Source organism: Octopus bimaculoides, chromosome 16 (assembly GCF_046866305.1).
Source record: "Octopus bimaculoides isolate indiv1 chromosome 16, ASM4686630v1, whole genome shotgun sequence".
In the NCBI taxonomy this organism is placed as follows: domain Eukaryota; kingdom Metazoa; phylum Mollusca; class Cephalopoda; order Octopoda; family Octopodidae; genus Octopus; species Octopus bimaculoides.
The window spans coordinates 24187318-24201155 of NC_142943.1; the positions used below are offsets into that span (position 1 = coordinate 24187318).

Below are 13838 nucleotides of genomic sequence, written 5' to 3' on the forward strand. Positions count from 1 at the left end.
TACTGACTCCCCAAAACCTGGTTCTCTACTACTTTGATAAATATTTCCGGATATTTGGAGACTCAATCTGCTTGTGATGTTGGCGAGAGTAATGTTTGCTCTAATTATAAACATTCTGTAATCCATAAACATCACAACTACGTTGGCTGAAAGTATCTTCATTTAACACCCATGTTCCATGCTGGCATGGGTTGGATGGCTTTGACCTGATATGACTGGTGCAATTTCATGCTCTGACATCTGCTTTGCAATGGTTTCTACATTTGGATACCCTTCTATACTTTAGAAATTGAATGATGTAAAACGATATATATTCAAAATGAACAATGTAAATATTATAAAAGCACAAAGTTTTAAAGATATATAAAAATGAAGAAATGCAAAAAAATTACTTTTTCCTAGGAGAATCTTGATTGACAAAAATTGTCTCTGTTTTATTTTATATTCCATACTGAAAAATATTCAGCTACCTTGGATAATGATACTTGGTGCAGCTGGAGCATTTTTTATTTTGCTATAATTACAAACTTTTGTTGCTACAAGTGCATATAAATAATGTCTGATTACACAAGGTATTTTTATTGCATAAATTTTTAAAAATGGAATTACTATCAAATTTTCCTCATACAAGCATGAATTAGATGACTGTTCTATGGAATACCATTGTTCATTTACATCCTCTTTCTTGAGGTCTTGTCTCTTAAAACATTCAGTATTTAAACTATCTTTGGATTTGGCTCACATCCTCAAGATTCATTGGTCCAAGAGGACAGCTAGAACTAAATTAGAAATGATGCCAACTGCTAGGAGTTTTCATGCTGTTATAATCAATAAAGATAAACAAGATAGAAATCTTTTTGGACAATAGTTACAACTCAGTAGTGAAATGAGGAATGTTAATTTGCTTTAGGTAGGTCATTGGTTTAGTTTTACTTCTGGCATACTAACATCACACGGGAACAATTACACCTTCCATGCATCATACACAATGTAGAAAATTGTGGTTTATGGTTTTGTTTCAAAATGTTGGACATGGGTACAGGTGTGTTAAGCTTGCTTCCCAAACATGGTTTCAGGTTCAGTTCCACTATACATTCAGGTATATTGAAGGCTGACCGAAGCCTTGTAAGTGGATTTGGTAGGCAGAAACTGAAAGATGCCCATCATGTATGTATATCAATCTGTCTGTGTCCCCTCACCATCTGATAATTGGTGTTCGTGTGCTTACATTCCCATAACTTAGAGGTTTGACAAAAGAGACCAATAGAATAAGTACCAGGTCAATTTGTTTGACCAAAACATTCTTCAAGGTGGTCTGGTGACTGAAACAAGTAAAAGGCATACATTATAGTGATAAATATGTGGCTCTTGCTACAAATATGAAATTTTTTTCAGTTGTAAGAGATATTTCTTGAAAGAAATTAGAAAAAAGATCACAAGACATTGAAGAATTTACTTCAAAGTAAACAATCTTCAGAACTCTTTTAACATTTTCGTTTTTGTCCATTTGCAATGACAATACAATACTGATTCATCTCAACAGAAGAAAGGATTTACTGCAAATAAAGCTTAGAGGAGCCCTGAAGTTGAAAGGCAAATTTTTATTCAATTGTATTGTTCTCAAGTCCAGACTAGTTTACTTGTTGATGGGATTACACATAGAAGAGATAGTGGGCAAATGTCTAACCCAAATTCTTGCAATTAAATTTAGATAAATGCATGCTACATTGTTAAGAATTTCTTAATGGAATTTGTTGTGTTGCTCCTGTTATTTTTATATATAAAGAATTAGCAAAATGAAAAAGAAAAATGGACAAATTAATATTGCTTTAAAATTTTGGCACAAGCCCAGCAATTTCAGGGAAGGGAGTAAGACAATTGCATCGACCCCAGTGTTCAACTGGTACATATTTTATCAATCCTAAAGGATGAGCCTGTGGTATTTGAACTCATAATGTAATGACATGAAATACTGATAAACATTTTGGCTGGCAAGCTAATGCTTCTGCCAGCTTGCTACCTTAGGACAAATTATATTAGTTTAAAATTTTGGCATTAGGCCAGTCATTTCAAGGGATGGGGTAAGTTGATTACATCGACTGGTACTTATTTTATTGACCTAGAAAGAATGAGAAGTAGAGTTGACTTTGACAGAATTTGAACTTAGAATGTGAAGTTGGATGAAATATTGCTAAGCATTTTGCCTGGTATGCTAGGGATTTTGTCAGCTCGATGCTGTGGAACACATTAATGTTAATTACAATGGAGGGTTATTGGTAACATAACTCGTGTTTTGCATATGGGGACTAAGCTGGCAACCACACAAATCTAGTTTGATGATTTGGGAAATCATGCAGGATGAAAAACAAGACCTGTTGAAGGGCAAATAAACTCAAAGGAGTCAATGTCAATTGATAATGTGTACATATGAATATTGAGTATCTGTGTGTCTGCTTACTAGCATGTTTTCATTCAAATGAAGCATGAAAAAATACCTTTTGTCTCCACATCTTTAACACTTTAGCATTCACATTATTCTATCAAAAGCAATGCTTAATTGTTCTCACTTTTGAATTAATCATGTACGATTTGGTATCTATGAAATTTTGATGAGGTTTGTTTTTAGAATGATATGGTGGGGTTGGTGTGAGAAACCAGATCTGGTCAGTTTGGACTTAAGACGGGCAGAATATTTTGACCAGGCATGGTCAGTTTAAATACTAAAGGGTTAAGGCTGGCAGCAGCCAATATTCTGCCATGCTGAGTTAGAAACCATGATTTATGGCAGACATCTGGTATGATAGTTTATGGTCTAGACACACCGAATTAGATGGTATTGTGTGGTCTGGAGATCTTCATTCATATGAGCAGTCTCCTAAATTCTTGTTCAAGCTCAGTTGTCTGGACTTTTTCGTGCACATGGCTCATTCTTAATACATTGTATTAATCAGAGGAATAAGACTGGGCCACATAACAGACCCTCCTCCCACAATTAATGGCTAATTAATCTTGTTGCTGGAGTATTCCACACATTGTTGACTGTGAATTATCATCATTTCTGTTGTTTCATGTGCAAGGAAGGTGTGTTGATGGCAGTAGTTGCACTTTTCTGTGTTACTACAAAATGACTGCAGCCCTCGTTGAAGCATTGTATAGTCAGCCATAGTCATAATTCTATTATGGATGACTAAAGATGGTACAACAATCAGCAGGTCTTTCATTGGGATAGTGTGTGAGTTTAGAGGGTATCACATTTGCAACAATGCACTATACATTGAAGGTGTAGTGTAAGTGTAGCAGTTGTGGTTCTTTGATTCCCTGCATGGATACATGATCACCTGTTGAGGCACCAAATTGTTGACTTCAATGATCGCCAATGTACAAAAATAACTTTTGGCAGCTTCTGTTTTCTTCTTTATTTCTTTTTCACATTTTTTATTTAAATTTCAAGAGATGTACTTATCCAACAAGGGATTTCATCTGAATCTTTGTATTAAAAGTAAAGCAATTACAGCATGGAGAGCATATAAGCCATTCAAAACTATACAAAATGTTTCCTTAAACATTATTATTTAATATCAAAATTTTCATTGCACCAGTTGTGACCTGGTCACTGACTAGGTTCTAATGTATCTATTTAGTTTTGGGAGTTACTAGGACATTATTAAATTTGAAGGACAAACTTATATATAGTTCAGATGTACAGAAAACAGTTGAAACAACAGCAAGCAGATGTATTAGTTTCATACCAAGTAGAAGTGGATAACAACGTGAATAACAAATTAAAAATATGATAACATGAATGATATCTGAAAATGATATTATGAAGAGTGTGCTACTCACCCCACACTGAGTAGCACCACTCGCTGCCTCTGAGTCCTAAGTCCTTTTTTCCTTTCAGTTCTAACCTTTTTCCTCTTTTTCCATCACTTAACGTTATTATTCTCTCCTCCATGCATTCATAACCTTTTTCACCGGGAGCAGAGTCGTCTAAATTTTGTGGTGTCTGTTCTCTCTTTTACTGTGGATGGATTTGGTGTCTGTATGGGGAGGGTGGATCTGAGTGGTCTTGGGTAGGATGGAGTTGGACTGGGGTACCACATCATACTCAGTGTTTTTCTTTTTTTCCTCTTTCTGCTTCTGCTCTCTGAATCAACCTTCCAGTCTTCCTCCTTTTTCTCCTTTCTTCCTCTCATTTCTCTTCCATCTCCACAACAGTATCTTCAACCATTGTCCTCTGTAGGGGGCAGTATGCTCTAATGTGGCCCATTTGGCCACATTTAAAACAACGTGGTTGTCTGCCCTCTACCCATACCCTCAGCACGATTTCCCCCAACGTCACCGTCTCTGCTAAGTTCTCGAGATGACCCTCCTCCGCTTGAATGATTAACTCCAGTGTCCTTCCTTTCCATCTTCCTCCTTCTGTTTCTGTGGCTTGGAGGACAGCTACCTTCTCCTCACTACCAACAAGGACAGCTGCCGCCACCCAAGCCACTTCTATATCCAGTGGAATTGCTTCTACCCTCACCTTGGAAGTCTTTCTTCTAAGGTGTATGGGCAGAAGCACTACCTCCTCTGTTTTCACCACCACATTCGCCATCCTCCTCTACTGTTCTAAATTGTACGACCATTGTGCCATATTTTCTTCCTTTCGTCATGTATATTATTTCTTTTGACTTCTCCCTTAGTGCTTTTTCCGTTTCAGCTTCCACCTGCTCAGCCTTTTTCCCTTTTAGCAAGAACACCTTATAGGTGATTGTTCTTCTTTCCATTCACTCCATAATTCTTTTGGGGGCGCGACAGCTTCACTTCCCCTCCCACCTTCTGTACCATCTTCTCATACTCCTTCAGACCGGCCAAGTCTAACTCCCTTCGCTTCATCTCCGTAACCCAAGCAAAACTCCTTGTCTTTTCCAACACTCCGTCCATCTCTATGACTGCCCTTACCAGCTCCTCTTCTGATGAAGACAACTCAGACCCGCTAAAGTTTGAGTGCATTGTCTCTATCCTCAAAGCAGCAACAAAAACCAACGTCTGACACAACCGACAAACCAAATACACTCTGGGTGACGCATGCATGGAAGCAAGCTTCTTACCACACAGCTACACCTGTGCCAGTGTCTAATGTACAAGGTGCAGTGAAGAAATTGTCGTCTAAATTATGCAAAAATGAAAATAACACTGACATGTCATTTTAACAGATATTTTTACCAAAATTACAAAAAAATGTCTTGAAATACTAAAGAGTATTCAATAAAATCACCATTGGCTTCAAGAACAGCCTCTAGACAACTTTGGAATTTCCTCCAACTCTTCTGGATGGTTTCCTTGTTTAAGTCGATGAATGCTGCCATAATCCTTGCCTTCATCTTTGGTGTTACAAGGACTTTTGTTGGTCTCTCGCTCAACTGCACCCCACACATAATAGTCAAGGGGGTTGCAGTCTGGGGAGTTAGGTGACCAGATGTTAGGGGTGATGTGGCTGCAGAAATTGTCTGACAGCCATGACTGGGTTCTCCTGCTTGTGTGGTATGGTGCAGAATCCTGTTGCTAGACATAGGGTGTTCCAACAGCCACCCTCTTGACCCAGGGCAGCACTACCTCCTCCAGGCACTTGATGTAGACCTCAGTATTGAGTCTGAGGCCATGTGGGAAGATGAATGGAGGCATAATGTCACCATCACTAGTAGTCACTACAAACAACATGATGTTGACTGGATGTTTGATTTGTATCACTCTCAGTACATGTCCTCAAATTGACACCCAAACACTGAAACGTTTGTATTGGAGATTCTAGTGTGAATGCCAAGCAGTACAGCATGTCATTTCAAAATTTCTGGCGGAGTGAATTGCATCATGGTGCTGTTTTTCTCACAAACGTTGTCCAACTTACCCTACTACACTGTGTAAACAAACAATGCACATGCGTGAAATTGAAAATATAAAACGGTAACAATCTACCCATTGCACATTGTATATGTGTGTGCGTGTGTGTGTGTATATATATATATATATATATATATATATATATTCTTTTGGGAATAATATATCTCAAAGTGCTCATGTAAAATTATAAATAATAGCATGTAAACGCTGGGTGTTTCAAGATGTATATACTATTTCAAAAAAGAATTATTTCTTGTTCCCTTGAAAGTTTATATAATTCTTATGCTGTCAACAATATATGTATATATATATATATATATATATATATATATATATATATATATATATATATATATATATATATATATATATAATATATTAGTTTGGGTATGAAATAAAAAATATGTATATCTGTATACATGAAAAAGGTGGAGACTTTCAGTTACTGAATTTTTAAGTGTAGATATATAGATATTTATAATATGTCCAGCTTACACAGAATACAAACAAGAAAGAAAATTAAATGAGTGGAAGAAAGGTGTTATAATTCTCAGAGCCATTTCTGGGGGCTCGGCGATCCATAATAATGTTGGTAGATTTAGTTCATCACAATATGTGGCTGTAATGGACACAATCAACATTGGATAAGATGAGCCGCTGTCATTAGGGCAGAGAAGATCTTATGTTTCAGATCTTAATATAGTGTAGTTAAAAGATGGAATATATGGATAATCTCTGGATCTCATCTGTGAACCATATATATATATATACACACACATACATACACAGTGGTTGGCACAGTTTCACTAATCTGCTAACAACTAATTAGCAAAGCTAACTTTTCGTTTAGCAGATTAGCATTTTCGCTAACTTTCGAAACAGTTAGCAAACCAATTAGTTTCTGTTAAATTTAGTCCCGTTAACAAAATTTATACATTTGTTCCTGTCTGTTGTGGGCATGTCTCGAAGAGTCCATCAGGCACACTATTGGCTGACTATTTGTACGCATGACAAGACATGATTGGTCAATGCAACAGCAGCTAGCTGAGCAGCATTGTGCAGTTTTGAGCTGTGTTCACTTACAACGTTGTCACATTGCTGACAGTCTTTCAATGTCAGCAACAGCAGTGTACATTATCAGCTTATCAAGTTATCACTTATCATTATGGAAGGTGAAGATATTTTTGTAGGGCCTGAGGATGAAGGGCCTGTTGAGGAGTCTGCAACAGCTGTGGGTGAGGCAGAAGCCACTCAGGTTGAGACCCAGGCATCTCAGAAGTCATGGCTCCACCTGGAGGATTACTTTTTCCTTACCTCAAGGGATAAGAAGAATGCCAAAATCCTGCCAGCCCAAGGAGACCAACATCAAGGGACAAGCGGCGAGCCTCTACAACTTACAGTCACATTTCAAGAGGAAACACCAAGCACATGCCATCTAGTTTGAGGAGAGGATCAAGGCCGGCTCTTCTCATGGGAAACATAGGCAATCTTCTGGTAGCAGTGCCAGTAGCCAGTCATCACAGCCATGAACAAAGAAATCATGCCAGCCCAGGATTGGCGAAGTGTTTGCCCAAACTGCTGGCACTGACATCCATCAGTCTATGGTGGACAGAAAGATTGTAGACCTGTTTGTTGACAACATGCTACCACTGTATGTAGTTCCCCACCACGGTCAGACTGATCAAAACACTGAACCCCAACAAGACGTCAATGTCCCGCCGCACTCTGGGCAGGATGATCTTGGCCAGCCATAAACAGTTGGAGGAGTATCATGCAAGGCATTTATAAATTAAAATTATACAAAATTGTTAAATTATTATTATGCCATACTTCATATTTTCTTAATATAATTTAATTATTTATTAAATAAATATAATAAAATGTATAATAGCCTAATTGAATTAAATGTCATAATATATAATATACAGTATATATATATTCCACTCATGATTAAGTCTGTACAGCCAAAGCAGCAACCTCCTCTCGGTTATTCATCCCCCACCAATACATCACCTATCAAGGTAGTGTCACTATTTTCAAAAGTTTAATAACAATGCTTTAAATTATAAGCAATACTTCCATGAATTTAGAACAGCCTAGTAACAGATATTAAATTACAATCTGTGTAATTTCTATAAACAAAATATTGTTATAAGATAGTATGATCGAATGTCTTGCCTCCTTCCTACCCACAAAAAATTATACAAACCACATGCTCACAAAAACCATTGCAGTTTGTGTGGAGATGCAGATGAGAGGCTAGTTTTTTTTGTTTTTTTTTTGTAGATTATACTCTGTGACAGTTTATATATAGTGACGTTGAATTATTTCCTTGTTAGTTTTAAATTGCCATTTTGTGAAATCAGTCACTGATTCCAATGGCATTCTCCATAATATTGACAGGGTGTGTTGGTCTCTACCAACTGTGATGGAGTGAGCATTACTGATGAGTATTAATTTCCTATACAAAATTAACATGCTAATCTAATGCATCTCACTCACAATGGGGAGGGTTTTATCCCCTATCCATACAAAGAGACCATGTGCTTTTGTGGCTAAGGAGTCTACGACTCCTATTTCTTGCAATGCTTGTGCTCACTGCACCCTTGTTACTCTTAGTGATTGTGAATTATTTCCTTGTTGGTTTTAAATTGCTGCTAGCCACCTTGATTATTTTATATCTATATATTTATCGTGAAGTATATTTGTTACCTAAATGTGGCTGACCCATATGAGATGATGCTACTGTAGTTTATAGCCCCAGGAAGACATCTCCAGCTGGTTAACAACACACTGTCTGTGTCCGATCCTATCTCTAGCCTTATGTGATACACACAGACCTGGGTTTCTGGATAGTGAAACTCGGGTCCGTGTGTATCACGTAAGGCTAGAGATGGGAACAATGATTTCCCTTCACAAATACTGATTGGACACTAGTTGTGCTGCTACTGCTTACATCTCGATCAGAGATTTATTATTGCTATATATACATAATTTTAGGTTTTTAACTTTACAACCTATGCCTCTTTACAGTTTAACATCTTTTAATTACAAATTGCTCAAGGATGTTCCCTGGGTGACAACCAGACAACCACCATGGACTGTTGGTCAGCCCACAACTGGTCCTACCTGGGGATGATGGCACACTGGCTGGACCCCAGGCCCCGCATGAGACAACATACCTTCCTGGCCTGCTCTTGGCTCAAAGGACATCACACCTTTGATGTTCTCAACTGGGCCATGGTGGACACCCATTACAAGTTCCATCTGCAAGACAGGTAACCAGGACTATGATGGACAATGGCAAAAACTTTGTTAAGACATATATGCAGATTGGTACAGAAGTTGAACTCTTGCCAAACATTCCTGAAGCTGTTGATGATCCAGACATAGAGGGTGTTGAAGATGTGGACCTGGACGTGGATCATGAGGCTGGGAACGTGGACAAAATTGAGTACATCTCTGTTGATGATGCCATCCTTAACAAGTCCAGCAGCCTGTGCTCATGAAGTGCGCAGCCCATACCTTCAACTTGCTAACCAGCATGGATGCCAACAAGGCTCTTGACAGTGCTTCATTCAAGTCAGCCTACAGGAAAACCACGTCCAAGGTACAGTGGCTGTTGAATCTGCAGAGCTGCTGCACGGTGGCGACAGATAGCATTCTGGACATGTTGAAGAGGAGGCTGGTGGTCCCCAACAGTAGCAGATGGAACTCTACCTATGAGACTCTGTTGTTGTCCTCAACAACTTGTTGGAGAAGAATAGGGGAGTTGTCCACAGGGGGATGATATAGCTGAAGCTGCAGACCTTCACTGATTCTGATGTTGGCTTCCTGGCAGAGTCCATGTAGATGGTGGTTAATGTTGCAACATTACTTGGTTCCAGAGCAGAAGCCCCACGTCATTGAAATACAAGGTGCAGAACTTGGTGAAGACCTAGCTGGAGGCCATCTTGAAGGAGGTCCTGACTGAAGTTGTTTTTTGTTCACCAAGTATAACACTGCTGTACCGTCCAGTGCTGCAGTTGAGCACCTATTCTCTATAGGCAAAGATATTTTGAGGGATAAGAGAGCTACCCTGTTTGATGGTAACCTTGAGAGGCTGATGTTTATGAAGGGCAATCAGTATCACATTGAGGTGATGGAGAAGGCCCAGCCAGAGTGGTACACCATGATCATCATCTCATCTTAGCATGACACTATGCCATATGCCCATGGGCATATGGCATAGTGGTTAAGACTGCGGGCTACTAACCCCAAGATTCCGAGTTCGATTCCAAGCAGTGACCTGAATAATAATAATAATAGTAATAATAACATCGAAAAATACCTTAGGAATGAGAACCCAAATTCGAAATTTCCCTAAGATATCTGAGGAATACTGGAGGGTATATCAGCCGAAACGTGTTAACAACAAAGATGAGGATAAATATCCATCAAATGTAAATAATGTACATAATTCCTCATCTCTTAAATATAGAAGTGTATTAACTAATATATATATATACATATATATATATATACTAACTATATATATATATATATATATATATATATATATATATATATATAGATGTATATATAATATATATATACATAAAACTCTGCTTGCAAAGACCTGTTGGGACAAGTGAAATCGAAATCGTAATTGAACCATATTCGATGACTGGCACCTGTGCCAGTGGAGCACTAACAGCACTGTTTGAGCGTGATCATTGCCAGAATTGTTGTCTAAATTACGCAAAAATGGAAATAACACTGACATCTCATTTTAACAGATATATTTACCAAAATTACATAAAAATATCTTGAAATACTAAAGAGTAAATTTATTCAGTAAAATCGCCATTGGCTTCAACCATGGCCTCCAGACGACTTCAGAATCTTCTGCAACTCTTCTGAATGGTCTCCTTGTTTAAGTTGGTGAATACTACCATAATCTTTGCCTTCAGTTCATCTTTGGTGTTACACGGACTTTTGTTGGTCTCTGAGTGGACTGGGGTAACATGAAATAAAGTGTCTTGCTTAAGGACACAACACATTGCTGGGAATTGAACTCATGACCTTACAATTGCGAGCCAAATTTCAGCATGGAAGTCTTTGGACCCTGCTTATGCTTCAGGAGATTCCTACTGAAGTCCTGGTATCCACAAGCTGACTGGGTCGATTATGGATAAGGGAGACTTATCCCTTGCACTTAACCCTTCTCCTTTGTCTGTGTGTTCAACAACAAGCCACAAGGTCTTTTCTTCCCCCACTTTGAAGAGAGGTCTTTGACACTGGCCATTTGGGTCTGAAGGGATGCTGTAAAACTAAGCACTTTATGGATGTGAAACCCTAGGTAACTCCATAGACTGGCCATAACTATCTTTATCTTATTACTCTATAGCTTAGAGTGTGCTTCTCTTTCAGATTTATGATTTACTGATGATATATATCGTTGCTGTTGCTTTTTCAGAAAATGAAAAAATAGTTTCACCATTTCATAGCAAAACCGTTGTACTACACTTGACAATTTATGATATCTTGGCAGCTGAAGCAGTTGAAGATATGACAGTTAGACCAAAACAACTGGTTATTGCAAGCAAAAATAAATATTGAAAAAAAAGCATTTGGCTAAATTTGGACATATGACAGTTTAACATAATAGTAACAGTATATATATATGTTAAATCTCTGAACGAGGTATTAACAGTAACTGCACGATAAAGTGAAGTATATTTGCCATTTAAATGTGGCTGACCCCTAAGGGTGGATGTTACTGTTGCTAAGTGTGTCGATAAACCAGCTGGAGGAGATGTTCTCCTGGGGCTAAAAGCAACAGCAACATCCACCCTTAGGGGTCAGCCACATTTAAATGGCAAATATACTTCAGAGTATATATATACATATATATATATATATACATACATGCCATCATCATCATCATCATCGTTTAACATCTGCTCTCCATGTTGGCATGGGTAGGACAATTTGACTGAGGACTGGCAAGCCAGGAGGCTGCACCAGGCTCCAATCTGATCTGGCATTGTTTCTACAGGTGGATGCCCTTCCTAATGCTAATTATATATATATAAGATTTTCTGGGCAAGGAACACTGACGGGGTCGGGGGCGTAGGAATACTTCTAGCGGAGAAATGGGTGGATAAGGTAATCGAGGTCGTTAGAGTAAGTGACAGAGTACTTAAGATCAGACTAGTGCTTCATCATAGATTAGCTACTGTCATCTCAGCCTATGCACCTCAACCTGGGCTACCAGATGGTCTGAAAGACCAATTCTATGACACCCTCTTGCAAACTACCTCGTCGACGAGTGACAGGGACCTTCTCTTTGTGGCTGGAGACTTCAACGGTCATGTCGGACGTCGTGCTGGGGGCTTCCATGGCATACATGGAGGCTATGGCTTCGGTTCCCGCAACGAGGAGGGAACCAGACTGCTGGAGTTCTGTGATGCAACCAATCTTATGGTCTGCAATACCAACTTCAGGAAACCTGCCAGTCACCTAGTCACCTACCGCTCCGGCAGACACTCTAGCCAAATCGACTACATCCTCGCCAGAAATAGGGAAAGAGGGCGGCTTATAAATGCCAAAACCTACCCTGGCGAAGAATGTACCCCACAACATAGATTAGTAGTTAGCGACTTTGGGATCAAGGCAAAATGGGTGCCCAGAATTAGACAGGCTTGGAGAAGAAGGGTGTGGAAGCTTAAAGACCCTGCAAACGGACAGAGACTTAGAGACAAGTTACTTGAAGCATTTAACGAAATAGAAGGGGATATAGCATCATACAACGTGGAAGACAATTGGAGATTTCTGCGGGACAACCTGTTGAAAGCCACCGACCAGATTTGTGGGTGGTGTAAGGTCCCCTCCCAACCCAGAGTAACGTGGTGGTGGAACAAGGAGGTAGACAGGGCTATTAGACAAAAGAAACAAGCTTGGAAGGACTGGAAGAACGGTGGTAGCAGGGAATTGTACCAATGTGCCAGAAGGGAGGCTAGGCGACAGGTTTATTTAGCCAGAGGGGAAGCAGATAAGGAAAGATTTGCCAATGTTCTGCGCCGTGAGGACCAAAGACTCGAGGTATTTCGGGTTGCAAGACAGTGTAGGAGAGAGAATAGTGATGTTGTAGGAGAGAAATGTGTTCGCATGGATGATGGTACGCTTGCATTAAATGAGGATGCAAAGAAAGAGGTCTGGAGATGCCACTACGATAGATTGCTTAATAAAGAGAATGAATGGGAGAAAGAGAGCCTGCCTTATGTCGACCCAATAGAGGGACCAGCTATCCGAGTTGATAGTACCAGGGTAGATAAAGCAATTAAGAGTATGAAGACCGGGAAAGCCCCCGGCCCATCAGGAATCACTGCAGAGATGCTCAAAATATCTGGCAGTGTTGGCTATAGCCTAGTCACCCGTATTACGAACCAGGTGATACACGAAGGAGTCATACCCTATGACTGGTGTAGCAGCATCATAGTCAACTGCTACAAAGGTAAAGGGGACGCTTTAGATACAAATAATTACAGAGGCATCAAGCTGTTAGATCAGGTTATGAAAGTTACAGAGAGGGTCATAGCCCAACTAATTAGGGAGCGAATCAATTTAGATGAGATGCAGTTTGGGTTCGTGCCAGGTAAAAGCACTACTGATGCCTTATTTCTAGTGAGACAGTTGCAAGAGAAATACCTAGCCAAGGATAAACCTCTGTACCTGGCTTTCGTTGACATGGAGAAAGCCTTTGACAGGGTCCCCCGATCCCTTATCTGGTGGTCAATGAGGAAACTTGGGATAGAAGAATGGCTAGTGAGAGCTGTGCGAGCCATGTACAGAGATGCGGCCAGTAAGGTGAGGGTTGGAAATGAGTACAGCAATGAATTCCGGGTAGAGGTAGGGGTCCACCAAGGTTCCGTCCTCAGCCCCCTATTATTTACCATAGTCCTCCAGGC

At 39.5% G+C, this 13838-nt stretch overlaps 1 pseudogene; it reads left to right on the forward strand.

Annotated features, from left to right (window-relative positions):
* Window positions 1-9126: 9126 nt before the first annotated feature.
* LOC149132306 (uncharacterized) lies at window positions 9127-9874 on the forward strand (annotated as a pseudogene).
* The last annotated feature ends 3964 nt before the right edge of the window (window positions 9875-13838 follow it).